The sequence below is a fragment of the Rhinopithecus roxellana genome, chromosome 21 (genome assembly GCF_007565055.1).
Source record: "Rhinopithecus roxellana isolate Shanxi Qingling chromosome 21, ASM756505v1, whole genome shotgun sequence".
NCBI classification, from domain to species: Eukaryota; Metazoa; Chordata; class Mammalia; order Primates; family Cercopithecidae; genus Rhinopithecus; species Rhinopithecus roxellana.
In genome coordinates, this window is record NC_044569.1 from 36,580,067 (window position 1) to 36,597,275 (window position 17,209).

The 17,209-nt window shown below is 41.4% G+C and overlaps 1 protein-coding gene across 3 annotated transcripts in view; it reads left to right on the plus strand.

The window, feature by feature from the left end:
- Positions 1-17,209, plus strand: part of ZNF236 (zinc finger protein 236) — a 146,736-nt gene that overhangs the window by 3,822 nt on the left and 125,705 nt on the right. The window lies entirely within an intron of this gene.

The window sequence follows — 17,209 nt, forward strand, 5'->3', positions numbered from 1 at the left end:
ATGATGAATTTTATTGCTAAGAAAACGGCAAGGGAGGTAGGGATTTTTACAGATCGGGGAATTAAGCTCAGAGCGGATACCTGATTTTTTTTTCTTTTTGAATTGGAGTCTCTATTGCCCAGGCTGGAGTGCAGTGGCGTGATCTCAGCTCATTGCAACCTTTGTCTCCTGAGTTCAAGCAATTCTCCTGTCTCAGCCTCCTGAGTAGCTGGTATTACAGGCGTGAGCCACCGTGGCTGGCTTTTTGTTTTTCTTTTTTCTTTTGTATTTTTAGTAGAGATGGGGTTTCACCATGTTGATCAGGCTGGTCTCGAACTCCTGGCCTCAAATGATCTGCCCGCCTCGGCCTCCCAAAGTGCTGGGATTATAGGTGTGAGACACCGCACCCAACCTGGAAACCTGACTTGGAAAGTCCACCCAGTTAGTGAGTGGCAGTTGGGAACTGGATCACCATTTGAGTCCAAAGCATGAATTTTAGGCCTGTCACGGTGGCTCACACCTGTAATCCCAGCACTTTGGGAGGCTGAGGTGAGCAGATCACTTGAGGCCAGGAGTTAGAGACCAGCCTGGCCCACATGGTGAAACCCCATCTGTACTAAAAAAAAAAAAAAAAAAAAAAAACAAAATTAGCCAGGCATGGTGGCTGGCGCCTGTAGTGCCAGCTACTTGGGAGTGCTGAGGCATGAGAATCGCTTGAGCCCAGGAGATGGAGGTTGCAGTGAGCTGAGACTACACCACTGCACTGCAGCCTGGGTGACAGAGGGAGACTCAGTCTAAAAAAAAAAAAAAAAAAAAAAAAAAAAAGGCGTGCATTTTAGCGTTCTGCCTTGATAAATATAAAGCCCTGCATGTGCATTAATTCCTGTATTCAACAACTTTTATTTTTGTTGTTGTTGAGACAGTTTTGCTCTTATTGCCCAGGCTGGAGTGCAGTGGCACGATGTCGGCTCACTGCAACCTCTGCCTCCTGGGTTCAAGTGATTCTCCTGCCTCAGCCTCCCGAGTAGATGGGACTACAGGCGCATGCCGCCATATCTGGCTAATTTTTTTGGATTTTTAGTAGAGACGGGGTTTCACCATGTTAGCCAGGATGGTCTCGAACTCCTGACCTCATGATCCCCCCACCGTGGCCTCCCAAAATGCGGGGATTACAGGTACGAGCCACTGTGCCCGGCTCCACAACTATTTTTAAAGCACTTCCTGTGATAGGTGAGCCCTGTGTTAGGGTCTAGGAACACAAAGCTGAACAAGAGACATGATCTCTAGGTATCCTTATAATGGTTCATGGTGACGGATTGGGCACTTGAAGTCTAGGCTTCCTGGAGAAAATGATGTTAAAATTGAAATCTAAAGAAATGAGTAAGAAGAGGCCCACTGAAAGAAGGTTAGTTGAAGTAGTCAGGACGTGAGAAGTGAGTCTCATCGGCATCGACGGGCAGCCTTCATTCAGCACTTGCTGTGTCCCTGGCACTATCCTGGGGGTAGAAGGATGAGTGAGATATGCTTTTTTTCTTTATCGTAATTATTTTAGCAATAATGTGACCTTGAGGGAAACCACATTTTAGAATCTTGTATGACTTCCATCTGTTTTTTCCAATGGAATGGTGCAAAATTTTTCTTTTTAGCTTGTGCCTTTAGTTGGCCTCCTGCTGTTTCTTTTTCCTTTTGGAGGAATATTTGTAATGCTTAGTTCATTTCCAGAGAGCGGAGACAGGCAGACTATGAGCCCAATGGATAAACAAGTCTTTTCCTGATTAGGTTACCAGTTCAGGAATTTTCAGTTTTCTTGGATGAATTCAAGAGTCCAAGGGGAGGGTACCACCAGCGTAAGCTAGGGGTAGTAGGACTTTACCTTTTTTTTTTTTGTTTTGAGACAAGATCTTGTTCTGTCGCCCAGGCTGGAGTGCAGTGGCACGATCTTGGTTCACTGCAACCTCCACCTCCCGGGTTCAAGTGATTCTCCCACCTCAGCCTCCCGAGTAGCTAGGATTACAGGCGCATGCCACCCACGACTGGCTAATTTTGTGTATTTTTAGTAGAGATGGGGTTTCACCATGTTGGCCAGGCTGTTTTTGAACTTCTGACCTCAGGTGATCCACCTGCCTTGGCCTCCAAAAGTGCTGGGATTACAGGTGTGAGCCACTTGTCCCACTAAACTTTACCTTTTAAGAGGCAGGAGGTAGCCAGAGCTGTAATACCCTCAGGCTTACGGTAACAGTGGAGTACTTACTTGCTTCAGAGAGACGGCTTCTGCTTAAAATAGTAACTTTCTAACAATATCAGGTATCTATCCAAGGATGAAACCCTCCACTTTCCATAATTGAACTTTTTAGGTAGGCAGAAATTTGGAGTATTTATTTATTTTGGAGACGGAGTCTCGCTGTGTTGCCCAGGCCGGTGTGCAGTGGCGTGACCCGGGCTCATTGCAACCTTCGCCTCCCGGGTTCAAACAATTCTCCAGTCTCAACCTCCCGAGTTGCTGAGACCACAGGCACATGCCGCCATGCCCAGCTAGTTTTTTGTATTTTAGTAGAGACACGGTTTCACCATGTTGCCCAGGCTGGTCTTGAACTTCTGAGCTGAGACAATCTGCCCGCCTTGGCTTCCCAAAGTGTTAGAATTACATGTGTGAGCCACTGGAGTAGTTAGTATTTTGAAGGAAGTGTGATTAGATAACCTCTAAACATTTTGAAGTCCTGGCATTAAGTAGTGATATCACATGGGTTTAAAACCTTGGTCTTTCATATAAAACGAGCTTGGGAAAAGCTTTAGTGTAAACCATAATTCCTTATTAGGTAAAGTCAATCCCATACTTTTGGAATTGCTTTTTATGTTTCACGCCTTTACGTTGTCTGTGTGTACAGAGATAATTTGTCTGTGCTTTCAAGGAAGTAGCCGTGTTTTTCAAGCTGTTCTAGAGCTTTACTTCACATGAAGTACCATGACAAGGCCTGGAGCTTGGTTCTCACCCTTGGCAGCTCAGCATTATGGAATCTCCTGGGGAAGCGTTTTTTTTTTTTTTTTTGACGGAGTCTCGCTTTGCGCCCAGGCTGGAGTGCAGTACCGTGATCTCAGCTCACTGTAATCTCGGCCTCCCGGGCTCAAACCATCCTCCCACTTCAGCCTCCTGAAGGGTGCGGACTGGGACTATACCCTTGCGCCACCATGCCTGGCTAATGTTTGTATTTTTTGTAGAAATGGGGTTTTGCCATGTTGCTCAAGCTGGTCTCAACTTCCTGGACTCAAGCGATCCCCTGCCTCAGCCTCCCAAAGTGTTGGGATTATAGGCATGAGCCGCTGTGCCCAGCTAGCTTATGATTGCTAAGAGAAGCCAGAAATGTGTATTTTATTTGAAACCTCTTTGTTGTTACATTTAAGTAACTATTTTATTCGCAAAAAACATCTGCCTAGGAAAGTGCACAAGTTGTAGGTGAGGAGCTTCATGAGTTTTCCTGTGGAGCCAGCAGCCAGAGCGTTTGTGCCCCTCGCAGTCACTGGCCCTCCCCGCACTGTCCTGGCTTCTGATACCACGTGTTAGCTGTATCTGTTTTTGTTTCGGTTTTTCTTTTTTGAGATGGAGTCTCACCCTGTCGCCAGGCTGGAGTTCTGTGGTGCAATTCCCACTCAATGCAACCTCTGTCTCCTGGGTTCACTTGATTCTCCTGCCTCAGCCTCCTGAGTAGCTGGGATTACAGCCACGCGCCACCACGCCTGGCTAATTTTTTGTATGTTAGTAGAGACAGGGTTTCACCCTATTGGCCAGGCTGGTCTTGATCTCCTGACCTCGTGATCCACCCACCTTGGCCTCCCAAAGTGCTGAGATTACAGGTGTGAGCCAGTGCGCCCGGCCAGCTTTAGCTGTTTTTGAACTAAATTGAATTTATAGTATGAACCCATATTTTTTCTGGCTTGATTCATTGCATATTTATTTTTATGAGATTATTCCTGTTGCTATGCAGCAGAACGGTGTTTTTTTGATAGGTATATAGTATTCCATTATATGAACCTGCCATAAATTACTCTTCTCCTCTTGATATTTGGGTTATTTCCAGTTTTTGGCTCTTTTGAATAAGTGTTGCTACAAACTTTTATGTATTTCTGGGCCATAGTGGATACAGCCAGCCAGTCTCCCAGTGACAGTCCCAGCTTCCTCTCCTACCAGCAGGGGACATGCGAGCATTTGTTCCGCAGGCTCAGTAGCTCTTAGTATCGCCTCTCCCGGGGGATTCAGTCTTTCGGCTTCCCTGGGCCACATTGGAAGAAGAACTGTCTTGGGCCATACATAAAATATGCTAACACTAATGGTAGCTGGTGAGGTTAAAAAAAAAAAATTGCAAAAAACATCTCATAATGTTTTAGGCAAGTTTACGAATTTGTATTGGGCCATATTCAAAGCCATCCTGGGCTGCATGTGGACTGTGGATTGGACAAGTTTGGCCTGTCCCTTTATTGCTTAGCTGTTTTGGTATGTATAGTGGTATCTCATTTTGATTTTTATTTTGAGTTCTATGCTAATACGGTTTTTATGTTTGTCAGCCATTTGTTCTCTTTTGCTAAGCTCTGTTGAAGACCTTGACCTGTTTTTCTACTGGGACATATATATTTTAAAATTAATGCTTTCTTTTCTAGAGCAGTTTCATGCTTACCCAAAATTGAGCAGATAATATGGAGCAGATAGTATGGAGACACCTTCTGTCTCTCCTCACAGTTTCTCGTATTAGTAACATCTTGCATTAGTGTAATAAGTTTAGCCAATGTTGATACATTGTTATTAACTAAAGCCCATCGTTTGCATTAGGATATATTTTCTGTGTTGTGCATTCCATGGGTTGGACAAATGCATATCTGCCGTACAGTGTCATACGGAATAGTTTCACTGCCCTTTGCTCTATCTATTCATCCATCCCTTCCCCGATCAATGGCAAGCACTGATATTTTTATTGTCCTTACAGTTTTGCCTTCCCCAGAATGTCACATAGTTGGAAGCATTCAGTATGCAACCTTTCAGGTTGGTTTTGAGTAAGCAACATTCATTTGCATTCCTCCATGTCTTTTCAAGGCTTGATAGGTATTTCATTTTGTTGCTGAATAATATTCCACTGTATGGATGTATCACATTTATCCACTTACATTTTGAAGAACATCTTGGTTGCTTCCAGTTTTTAGCAATATGAGTAAAGTTGCTGTAAATATTTGTGTGCTCTTTAGTGTTGGATGTAAGTTCTCAAGTCACTGGGGTAAATCTCGGGGACTGTGGCTGCTGAATTGTATGGGAAAACTATGTAGTTTTTTCTAACAGGCTGCCAAGCTGTTTTCCAAAGTGGTTGTACCATTTTGTATTCTCACCAGGAATGAATGAGACTTTCTCTTGTACATCCTAATCAGCATTTGGGATTAATTAGTTTTTTGGATTTTAGCCATTCTGTTACGAGTGTACTGGATATCTCATTTTAATTTGCAATTTCCATCATGTGTTTTCAACAATATGATAATATTTCAACAACATAATTTTCAACATATGATGTTGAGCATCTTCTCATAGGCTTATTTGCCATCTGTGTATCTTCTTTGGTGAAGGGCTGTATGCCGTTTTATTACTGATGTATAAGAGTTCTTTATATACTCTGGATGAGTTTTTTGTAGTCTCCTATTCACTCTTTTAAAGATACGCTCTAATCAATTAAACAAGTTCTTAATACCAGTTTGTCAGTCCTTTAGTACTTTTTGGATCTATTTAAATAATATTTGACAACTATAATATTTTCCTATGTTTTCATCTAGAGGCTTTATTGTTTTACATCTTTATTTTATTTTTTTGAGAGGGGGTCTTGCTCTGTCGCCCAGGCTCGAGTGCAGCGGTGTGATCTTGGCTCACTGCAACCTCTGCTTCCTGGGTTCAAGTGATTCTTGTACCTCAACCTCCTGAGTAGCTCAGATTACAGGTGCGTACCACCGCACTTGGCTAATTTTTTGTATTTTCAGTAGGCATGGGGTTTCACCATGTTGGCCAGGCTGGCCTCCAACTCCTGGCCTCAAGTGGTCCGCCCACCTTGGCCTTCCAAAGTGCTGAAATTACAGGTGTGAACTGCTGCACCCAGCCATATGTCTCACCTTAGATTGACACTTCATCTGAATGTGATTTGAAGAGGGAAAGGGCAGGATTTTTTTTTTTTTTTTTTTTTTTTTTACATATAGTTATCCAATTAATCTGCAGTATTTGTTGGAAATACCATTTTTGTCTTTTTATGTGGTTGCAAATCAGGCGAAGAATTGTTCTGTACTTGATTCTTTTCCATTGTTTTTTTTGTTCCTGGCTAGTCAATTTCACACTGTCTTAATTATGCTATTCTGAGTCTTGGTATCTAGTATGGGAAATGTAAGTCCTCCATTTAGTTTTTAATTTTTGCAATCATCTTGACAATTGTTGGTACTTTTCAATTTCATGTAGCTTTTTGAATAAGCATATAAATTTTCATAAAAAAAACTTGCTGGGATCTTGATCACATTATATTGACTATATAGATAACATGGGTGGAGCTAATGTCTTTACAGTCTTGCGTCTTTGAATCTAAACACAATCTCTCCAATCATTTCTTTCCTCGTTATCATCTCAGTCATGTTTTGGGACTTCAAGATAGAGGACTTATACAAATATTGTTAAATTTACTCCTAGATATTTGATATTTCCTGAAACTATTGTTGATGGTATTTTAAAAATTTCATTTTCTGTATGTTGCTTGTTTATAGAAATACAATTGGATTTTAAAAATTGATATTGTATTGAAAGCCTTTTACATACTTATTATTTGTGATAGTTTGTAGACTCTTTTGGAATTCTTTCTATAATCATGTTTGTAAATATTGACAGTTTTATTTCTTCATTTCTAATTTTCGTCACTTCCGTTACTATTTTTCTGGCTCATTGTACTGGCCAGGACCTCTTCTATAATGGCGGATGAATATGGTGAATAAGGGACACTCTTGACTTGTTCCCAACTGTGCAGGAGGAAAATTATATTATTAACTAGGGTGCTTGTTGTGGGCTTTTTTGGGGGGGGGGGTGGAGGTAGATATTATCAGATTACATAAGTTTTATTTCTGTTTTGCTAAGTGTTTTTTATCATGAATGGGTCTTGAATTTTATCATGTTTGTTTTGTATTTATTGTGGTGATCATGTGATTCTTCTCTTATATTTTGTTGATAGGGTGGAAAATGTTGATTTTTCTAATGGTAAGTCAAACTTGTATCCCTGGGATACAAGCAAACTTGTTGTGATGTTATTCTCTTTTGTATATCTGGATTTGATTTGTACATACTTTATGCTTTCTGTATCTGTGTTTATGAGCCACATTGGACTACAGTTTTATTTTTTTATATTGCCATTCTCAAGTTTTGATATCAGTATTTTCCTGGCTTCATAAAATAGGTTGGAAAGTCTTCCTTTATTTTCTTTTCTCTGTAAGAGTTTATAATAAGGCTGGCATTATATTGTTTTTAAATCTTTGGTAGAATTCCCCGTTAGAATCATCTGGTCTTTGAGATTTCTTTGGGGAAATTTTGTATTTTTAATTTTTAAAATAATGTAAAAAAATAGACATGAGGTCTTGTCACGTTGTCTAGGCTTGTCTTGAAAACTCCTGGGCTCAGGCAGTCCTCTCACCTTGGCCTCCCAAAGTGCTGGGATTACAGGCATGAGCCACCATGCCTAGGCCTTTTGGGGAAAATTTTTTTTTTTTTTTTTTTTTTTTTTGGGATGGAGTCTCGCTCTGTCGCCCAGGCTGGAGTGCAGTGGCCAGATCTCAGCTCACTGCAACCTCCGCCTCCCGGGTTCCCGCCATTCTCCTGCCTCAGCCTCCCGAGTAGCTGGGACTACAGGCGCCTGCCACCTCGCCTGGCTAGTTTTTTGTATTTTTTTAGTAGAGATGGGGTTTCACCGTGTTCGCCAGGATGGTCTCGATCTCCTGACCTTGTGATCCGCCCGTCTCGGCCTCCCAAAGTGCTGGGATTACAGGCTTGAGCCACCGCGCCCGGCCTGGGGAAAATTTTAAATTGCAGATTCAATTTCTTTAGTATATATGAGACAACTGAAGTTTAAAATTTTACTTTGTGTCAGTTTTGGTAAGTTTTGTTTGTAAGACCCATCTAATATTTTACAATTTATTAACAGAACATTATTCGTAAGTATCTCTCATTATCTTTTTATGACTGTAGGCTCTGTAGTGATGGCCTCCTCTTTTCTCTGATGATGGAGATTGTGCTTTTTCTTGTTTTTTTCTTAGTCATGACAGGGTTTATCACTTTTAACAATCTTCTCAAAGAACCAAGTTTGGACTTTCAATTTGATTAATAGATGTTTGTTTTACATACCAGTAGTTTCTTCCCTTTATCATTTGCCTCCTTCTGCTTTCCTTAGGGTTTTTTTTTTTTTTTTCATTTCAGGTTTTAACGAAAGCTTGTATATAAGACTACTTTGTTCCTGCATCTACTCAATTGTTTCTTCCTTATATTTGCCCTTTTACTTTTCTACTTGGCGAGATGTGGCCTTCCGTACAAGGATCTTTTTGCGGTCTGTGTCCAGTTTTGGCCTAGTGATAACCACCTTGCTGGGGTGAATGCCTACATGCACAGTTGTGCCATTAGCCTTTTCCCGCTGCACCCGTTCAATGTAGAGGACATATTTCTTCCTGTAAACCTGGACTACTTTGCCAGTTTGCTGACCTTTATAGTGTCCTTGTATAACCTGAACATCATCCTTTTGGATGGGCATTGATCGAACATTGTACTTGTCTCTCAGCTCTTTGGAAAGAAGGGAAGACAAAAATCTTCCTGTGAATGTGGGAAGGTGCATTGAAATGCCTTTTGTGGTTTTTACTTTGGTCAGAAGTCACAAAGGGATTGAACTTCATTTTGGCTGCTCCTGCTTCAGTCATGGCCACAAAAGGGAAGAGAACTACATACATGCCGCTTCCGGTTCTGTACCTACATTTTATTTTATTTTATTTATTTGTTTTTCTTCTCATCTTCTTGATATGGATACTTAACTAATTTTCAGCCTTTCTTATTTTCTAATATATACATTTAAGGTTGTAAGTATTAAGGCTATTGGCATTTCTACAGTTTTAACTGCATCCACCAAGTTTTGATATGGTTTATTCTTGTCTTCAGTAAGTTCAAGATTATTTTCTGATTTCTATAGTGATTTCTCATAAGTTATTGAAAAAGATGTGGCCTAATTTTAAAATTACCTTCATTGGTATTGATTTCTAGTTTACTTGAATTGTTGTCAGAGAACTTACCTTGAATTACTTAATTATTTGAAACCTTCTTGGGTCTTTTCATGTTATGTGGTTTTATTTGGTAAATGTTCCATGTGCAGTTGATAAGAACATATATCTTTTTTTTCTGTCAGTTACTCAGAAAAGTGTATTAAATATTAAGTTCTCCTATGATTGTGAATTTGTCTATTCTTATATTCTGTCAATCTTTATATCTTGAGCTACATTTTTAACCATACAAATTTAAAGATCTTATATTTTCCTGGTATAGTAACCCTTTTATCATTATGAAATAAGTCACACTTTATATCTAGTAATGATTTTTGCCTTAAAGCCTCCTTTGTTCGATATTGGTACACTTACATCATGACTGCTTTGGTTAGTGTTCTAACAGTATTTCTTTTTCAGTTCTTTTACTTTGTCTTTCTATCCTTATATGTAAGTTGTATCTCTTGCAAGCAGCCTATAGTTAACTTTTTCTAAGTATGGCCTGATGATCTTTATCTTTAACTGATATGCTGATTTTAAGTACGTTTAAGGCTGTTTTGAGACGTAGTTTTCTTTTTTTTTTTTTTTTTTGAGACGGAGACTTGCTCTGTTGCCCAGGCTGGAGTGCAGTGGCCGGATCTCAGCTCACTGCAAGCTCCGCCTCCCGGGTTCACGCCATTCTCCTGCCTCAGCCTCCCGAGTAGCTGGGACTACAGGTGCCCGCCACCTCGCCCGGCTAATTTTTTGTATTTTTAGTAGAGACGGGGTTTCACCGTGTTAGCCAGGATGATCTCGATCTCCTGACCTCGTGATCTGCCCGTCTCGGCCTCCCAAAGTGCTGGGATTATAGGCTTGAGCCACCGCGCCCGGCCTTGAGACATAGTTTTCTACTTGATTCATCATTTTATATTTCCCTTTCTTTCTTGCCTTCTTTTGGCTCAATAAAGTATTTTTAAGTGCCATTTATACCTCTCCATTCATTAACCTGCTATTTGTACATTTTTTTTTTGTTTTTTTTTTTTTGAGACTAAGTCTTGCTCTGTTGCCCAGACTGGAGTGCAGTGGTGCAGTCTCAGCTCACAGCAACCTCTGTCTTCCAGGTTCAAGTGATTCTCCTGCGTCAGCCTCCTGAGTAGCTGGGATTACAGGCGCCCACCACCATGCCTGGCTAAATTTTTATGTTTTATTTTTTAAAGACAGGATCTTGCTATGTTGCCCTTAAACTCCTGGCCTCAAATTATCCTCCTGCCTTAGCTTCCCAAGTAGCTGGGACTGCAGGTGTGAGCCACCATGCCTGACCCTTTTCTCCTTCTTGCTAGTGCCCTTTGATGCACAAAGGTTTTATTTTCATTTATTTATTTGTTTTTTTTGAGACACAGTCTTGCTCTGATGCCCAGGCTGGAGTGCAGTGGTGCAGTCTCCGCTCACAGCAACCTCTGCCTTCTAGGTTCAAGCGATTCTCCTGCCTCAGCTTGTGGAGTAGCTGGGATTACAAACGTGTGCCACCACCCCTGGCTAATTTTTGTATTTTTAGTAGGGATGGGGTTTTCCCATGTTGGCCAGGCTGGTCTCGAACTCCTGGCCTCAAGTGATCCGCCCCCCTCAGCCTCTTAAAGTGCTGGAATTACAGACATGAGCCACCGTGCCCAGCGTTCACAAAAGTTTTATATTTTAATAGAGTGCCATTTATGTTTTTTCCTTTGGTTATTTGTAGCTTTTCGTATCAAATTTAAGATACTGTTGCCAAATCCATAGTCATGAAGCTTGTCCCTTATGTTTTTCTTCTAGGAGATTTATAGTTTTAGTCCTTAAATTGAAGTCTTTGATCTGATTTAATTTTTGTATATGGTATGAGGTGAAGGTCTGAATTCTTTTTTTTGTTTTCTTTTTTTAAAGTTTTTTGAGACAGAGTTTCACTCTTGTTGCCCAGACTGGAGTGCAGTGGTGGAATCTCGGCTCACTGCAACCTCTGCCTCCTGGGTTCAAGCAATTCTCCTGCCTCAGCCTTTTGAGTAGCTGGGATTATAAATGTGTGCCACCATGCCCGGCTAATTTTTGGTTATTTTAGTAGAGACAGGGTTTCGCCATGTTGGCCAGGCTGGTCTTGAACTCCTGATGTCAGTCGATCCACCCGCCTCAGCCTCCCAAAGTGCTGGGATTACAGGCTTGAGCCACCACGCCCGGCTTTGAGTTCATTTTTTAACCTGTGTATATCCACTTCGGCTAGAACTATTTATTGAAGAGACTGTTCTTGCCTCATTGAATGGTACTGGCCTTCTTGTCAAAAATCAATGGATGATAAATATATGCGTTTACTTCTGAACTCTCACTAGTGTCTCTGTCCTTTTGCCAATATATCATACTGTTTTGATGTGTCAATGATACTTTATGTCAAGACACATTAAGATGAATAGATAGCCATTAGAATTAGTTATTTGTGTGTCACTTAATGCCACCTCACAAATTGCTGGTGGTACATGTCATACTTAGAAGACACTGCACATTTTTAGAAAATATATACTTTTGCATCATTGGGCAGCAAACTAGGCTCAAATACTCATCATCATCACATTTATCAGCTTCAAAATGCTTGGCAGAGAACATTCAGTGGATGGGTTACAAACGTGGAGTGAAGTTACGTTGGTCTTGGGCACAGAAGTGAGAAAGAGACAACTGTCTTCATTGTGTTAATTTTCATAAAATTATTATTTAGGAGAACAACCAGTCTTTTTATCCCATAACTAAGACAAAGGGCCTTATCATCTTTAGGGAGTTTGTGGTTAAGTAAACATTAGAGTTTTTTACTGTGGAAAATAATGCATAGTGCATATAAACCTTTAATGCCTTTATCACTCAGGGAATTTACTGTGGTGGGAGGAGTGCTGTGATCTGTGGAAAGTCGTGGAAATTTCAGGGATTGCAGTCGTGATGGCTATGATTCCAGATGGAGTCACAGTTTACAATTTAGTGCAGGAGTTGGCAAGTATTCTTTCTTGGCAAGGGTCAGATGGTAAATGTTTTAGGCTTTGTAGGTTGTACGGCCTCTGTTGTAACCACTCAGATCTGCTGTATGCCTGAGTTTCAGCAAACCTTTGTGTACCAAAAAGGCTAGGCCATAGTTACTTGACCCCCAATCTAGAGGAAAAGACAGGAAGAGAAAAGAAAGTTATGTATTATAGCACTTTACTTTTGAGTAAACTATATTGATATGTAACACACAGAGAAGAACAGAAATTGTGGTTGGTTCAAGGAATTTTTCGCAAAGAGAACTCACTTACATAGTCAGCACCTAGATTAAGAAAGAAGACAGTGGCACCTGGCCGGGCATGGTGGCTCACACCTGTAATCCCAGCTCTTTGGGAGGCTGAGACGGCAGATCATGAGGTCAGGAGATCAAGACCCTCCTGGCTAACACGGTGAAACCCCGTCTCTACTAAAAATACAAAAAAATTAGCTGGGCGTGGTGGCGGGGGCCTGTAGTCCCACCTACTCGGGAGGCTGAGGCAGGAGAATGGCGTGAACCCGGGAGGCGGAGCTTGCAGTGAGCCGAGATCGTGTCACTGCACTCCAGCCTGGGCGACAGAGCGAGACTCCATCTTAAAAAAAAAAAAAAGAAGACAGTGGCACCCTAAGAAATCTTAATTGTGCTCCATCCCAATAAGGACCCTCCTCATTGCGACTAGCCACTTTCCTGATTTCTAACAACATAGGTTAGTTTTGCCTGTTTGTTGAACTTTTGAAATAAAATGAAACCATACAAATTGTTTTCTTACATCTGGCTTCTTTTGGTAAAAATGTGAGATTCATCCATGTTTTTGTGTAGAGCAGAAGTTTGCTCATTCTCACTGTTTGTTAGTATTCCATCATAAAATCTGCTGCAACATATTTGCCCATTCTGTTGTTGGAGGGCATTTGTGTTGTTTTTTGTTGCTGCTGTTATAAATTGGGCTACTGTGAATGTTTTAAACATGGCTTTTTGGTGCACACACACATTTCTGTTGGAGATATACCTAGGAGTGGAACTGCTGGATTATAAGTTATGCATGTATTTAGCTTTAGTTGATGCTGCTAAGTAGTTTTCACGAGTGGCTATAGCAGTTTTCATGCTCTCTGGTGGTATATGAGATTTCCAGTTACTTCATCTCCTCATCAATCTGTGGTATTGTCTGTCTTTTTAATTGTAGCCATCTGATGGGTGTGCACCTTCAAAAGTATTTTAAAAGTTATTTCACAGTTATGATATAACTTGGATCTTAACAACCCTGTGAGTAGGTAGGACAGAAATCATTATCCTTATCTTTGGGTGAAGAATCAGGCTGAGAGAGTTTCTTTTTTTTTTTTTTTTTTTTTTTTGAGACGGAGTCCCGCTCTGTTGCCCAGGCTGGAGTGCAGTGGCGCGATCTCGGCTCCCTGCAAGCCAGGCTGAGAGAGTTTCTTCGGCTTGCTGGAGACTCACAGCTCATAACTTGGCAGGAATGAGACTCACCCTCAAGTCGTCTGGCTCCAAGTGCTGTATTTATCAGTGTCTTCCCAGTCTCTGCCGTGTATCCATATTTTGATGTACAGATACCCACCTTTCAAGATGCATGTTTTATTGAGAATGGGGACAGAATCTCAGAATGGACTCTCCACAGTTCTCTGTGGTGCTTTTTAGCCCTACTTGATCTAAAAGTTAATATGTGTATTGTTTTGATGTTCACACAAATTGTATGTTTGTAGAGGTGAAAACAGAATAATGACAGCAAACAAAACAAGAAATTATGCTATATATAGAAAATTAGTTTTTTGCATTGTCAACGGAAGCGCTCTACTTTGCAATATGCTGCTGGATCATTTTCAGAAAGGCCCTGCTACTTTCAGGTCCTGAGCCTAGAATTCTTAGAGTTCTGGTTAAAGTGAGACTATAGGCACTTGAGGTGTTATTTTGTTATTATTTAATATGCTGTGGTTTTGTTCAATTTGGGTAATGTGTGTGTAGTGCCTGAACATACATCTACCCAAGCTTGTAGTCTTTCTTTAGAAATACAAATTTATAGGTAGTTAAGCAAGTATTTCAAAGGGAGTTGATGTTTCTTTAAAAAATGAGGGATACAGGCCGGGTGCAGTGGCTCATGCCTGTAATCCCAGCATTTTGGGAGGCCGAGGTTGGCGGATCACCTGAGGTCGGGAGTTCGAGACCAGCCTGAGCAACATAGAGAAACCCCATCTGTACTAAAAATACAAAATTAGCCAGGTGTGGTGGCACATACCTGTAATCCCAGCTACTCGGGAGGCTGAGGCAGGAGAATTGGTTGAACCCGGGAGGCGGAGGTTGTGGTGAGCAGAGATCACAGCCGTTGCACTCCAGACTCCAGCCTAGGCAACAAGAGTGAAACTCCGTCTCAAAAAAAAAAAAGAAAAAAAAAAAAGAAGTGATGCTATTCAGAACGTATTACTTTTCCTGTTGAATGCAGGTTAGGGATGAATTTTCCATATGAGTTACATTTCATTTCCATTTGAGTACCCACTTATGGGTAAATACATTTGAATAGATAATTGGTAAAATTCAGAAAGGGCAGGAGTCTTCTCTGGTTCTCCCTACTTCTCAGTGCAGTTGCTTTTGAGTGACAGGTGAGTGCTCCTTCTTGGAAGAAAGCAGGTGCCTGTGGCTGGTGCTGTTACCCAGTCTGAGCATTTGGCTTTCTGAGGGACTCTACAAAGAAAATAATGCAGACTTATTTCAGCCAGCTTCTGGGAACACCACATGGCCCAGGTATGTGTGTATAAAATAAGAATAGTCAAAAGGTACCTAACAAGCTGGAAAAATTAAATCTAATGTAGGCAGTTTTGAGGTGGAGGGCATGAGCCAGTGAGACTGAAAGGTGAGAATCAGATAAATTGGTTTTGGGAACTTCAGACAACTGGGAAGAGGTTAAAAAAAAAAAAAGCCATTAGCCCCAATCTATCTCTAGATTAACGTGTATTTGTTAGGTACACATTACATGCCAGGCTTTGTGAAGCAGAAAGGGTTCCAGGATCCAAACACTTCAGAGTTTTACCTGATAAAGTCCAACTGTGTTAAAACCTGAACGCTGACAAATATGGGAGAAACAGTAGAAACAGGGAAGAAAGTAGAAGGGACTTTTAAATAAAAGAAGAGGCCAGGCACAGTGACTAACTCCTGTAATCCCAGCACTTTGGGAGGCAGAAGTGGGCGGATCAGGAGGTCAGGACTTCGAGACCATTCTGACTAACACGGTGAAACCCTGTCTCTACTAAAAATACAAAAATTAGCCCAGCGTGGTGGCGTGTGCCTGTAGTCCCAGCTACTCAGGAGGCTGAGGCAGGAGAATCACTTGAACCTGGGAAGTGGAGGTTGCAGTGAGCCAAGATTGTGCCACTGCACTTCAGCCTGGGCTGCAGAGGGAGACTGCGTCTCAAAAAAAAAAAGAAAAAGAAAAAGTAAAGAAGAGACCAGGCGCAGTGGCTCACGCTTGTAATCCCATCACAGGGAAGAAGGTAGAAGGGAGTTTTAAATTAAAGAAGAGTTCGGGCACAGTGTCTCACGCCTGTAATCCCAGCACTTTGGGAGGCCAAGGCAGCATCAGGAGTTTGAGACCAGCCTAACCAATGTGGTGAAACCCTGTCTCTACTAAAAATGCAAAAATTAGCCAGGCATGGTGGCACAGGCCTGTAATCCCAGCTACTCCAGAGACTGAGGCAGGAGAATTGCTTGAACTTGGGAGGCGGAGGTTGCAGTGAGTGGAGATCGCACCACTCAACTGCAGCCTGGGTGACAGAGTGAGACTCCATCTCAAAAAAAAAGGAAAAGTAGAGAAAGGATGGTAGAGATGACCTAAAGTGATAGCAATTTGGAGTGGCCTGATGCCTGTCAGGTGTTCCAGGCGTACTTGTGATGACAGCATCTGGTCTCAGGATGAGAGTGTGGGAGCAGTGTGCATGCCTGGCCAGAGGGCTGTTGTCTTGGAGGAACAGGGGATGACGGAGTAGGGTTCTGAGGGTGGTGCACACTGAGAGCAGAGTGAGGAAGATCAACCATATTTTAGAACGATTTTTATTAAAAATGTAAAAACAAAAACAAAAAGCTTGGGGGTTAGCTCAGTTATTTTAGAAAGTACTCAGAAACTGAAACTGTTATATCTCTCATTTTAATATGAAATACAGTCATCAAGATTTATGGATAACTGAGATTTTAAATGCACACTGCTGAAGAGTTTGTCATAAGAGGCCAATCTGTGTTAAATCCATGGAATGCTGTAAGTGCAGTCAGTTTGTTGGAACTCAACATACAGTAAATAGACATTTTCTATAGATTAATGTAGGGTCTCTAAGCGGGGCATAAAAGAACTTTGCCCGTAAGATTTAGCTGGTCAGCCTGATTGCTGGGCCTGATCGGGGTAGAAGAGCAATTTTTAAGGTAGCTTATCTAGTTCCAAGTCATGACAAACCAGGCCTGAACAGTCATGGAATAGCAGGATTATGGAGTGATGGGTAGGGCATTGAATAAAGAGATGGCCCTGGTCCTAAGTTATTGGCAGGCCCTTGTCCCAGTAGCTACAGGAAACATTGTCTTATTTATTCCGCACAACTCTGAGATAGGCTTTCTTATTTTGGGGGTGGTAGACGGCTGTTATTCTGTTTAGAATATTTATGTAAAAACTTGAACTGATTTTGAAACTAGTCTCTACTTAAGGCAAACAAAGCTGCTCATTGTGCAATCCGTTTTTGTTTAATTTTGATAGTTTAAAGTTCTTGGTAGCAGAAAGGGTGAATAAAGTGAACATTGGTCATATTTTTATGTGTGAGGTGGCTGTGTGGGTAAACTGCCTTGGAATTCTACATATGCATCCCCTGTGTACAGTGAACTCTTACAGTGACCTACCCTCTGTCTTCTTAGGGGGCAGAAACACAGAGCTGAAAAGTACTGTTCTAGATCTTGGATTTG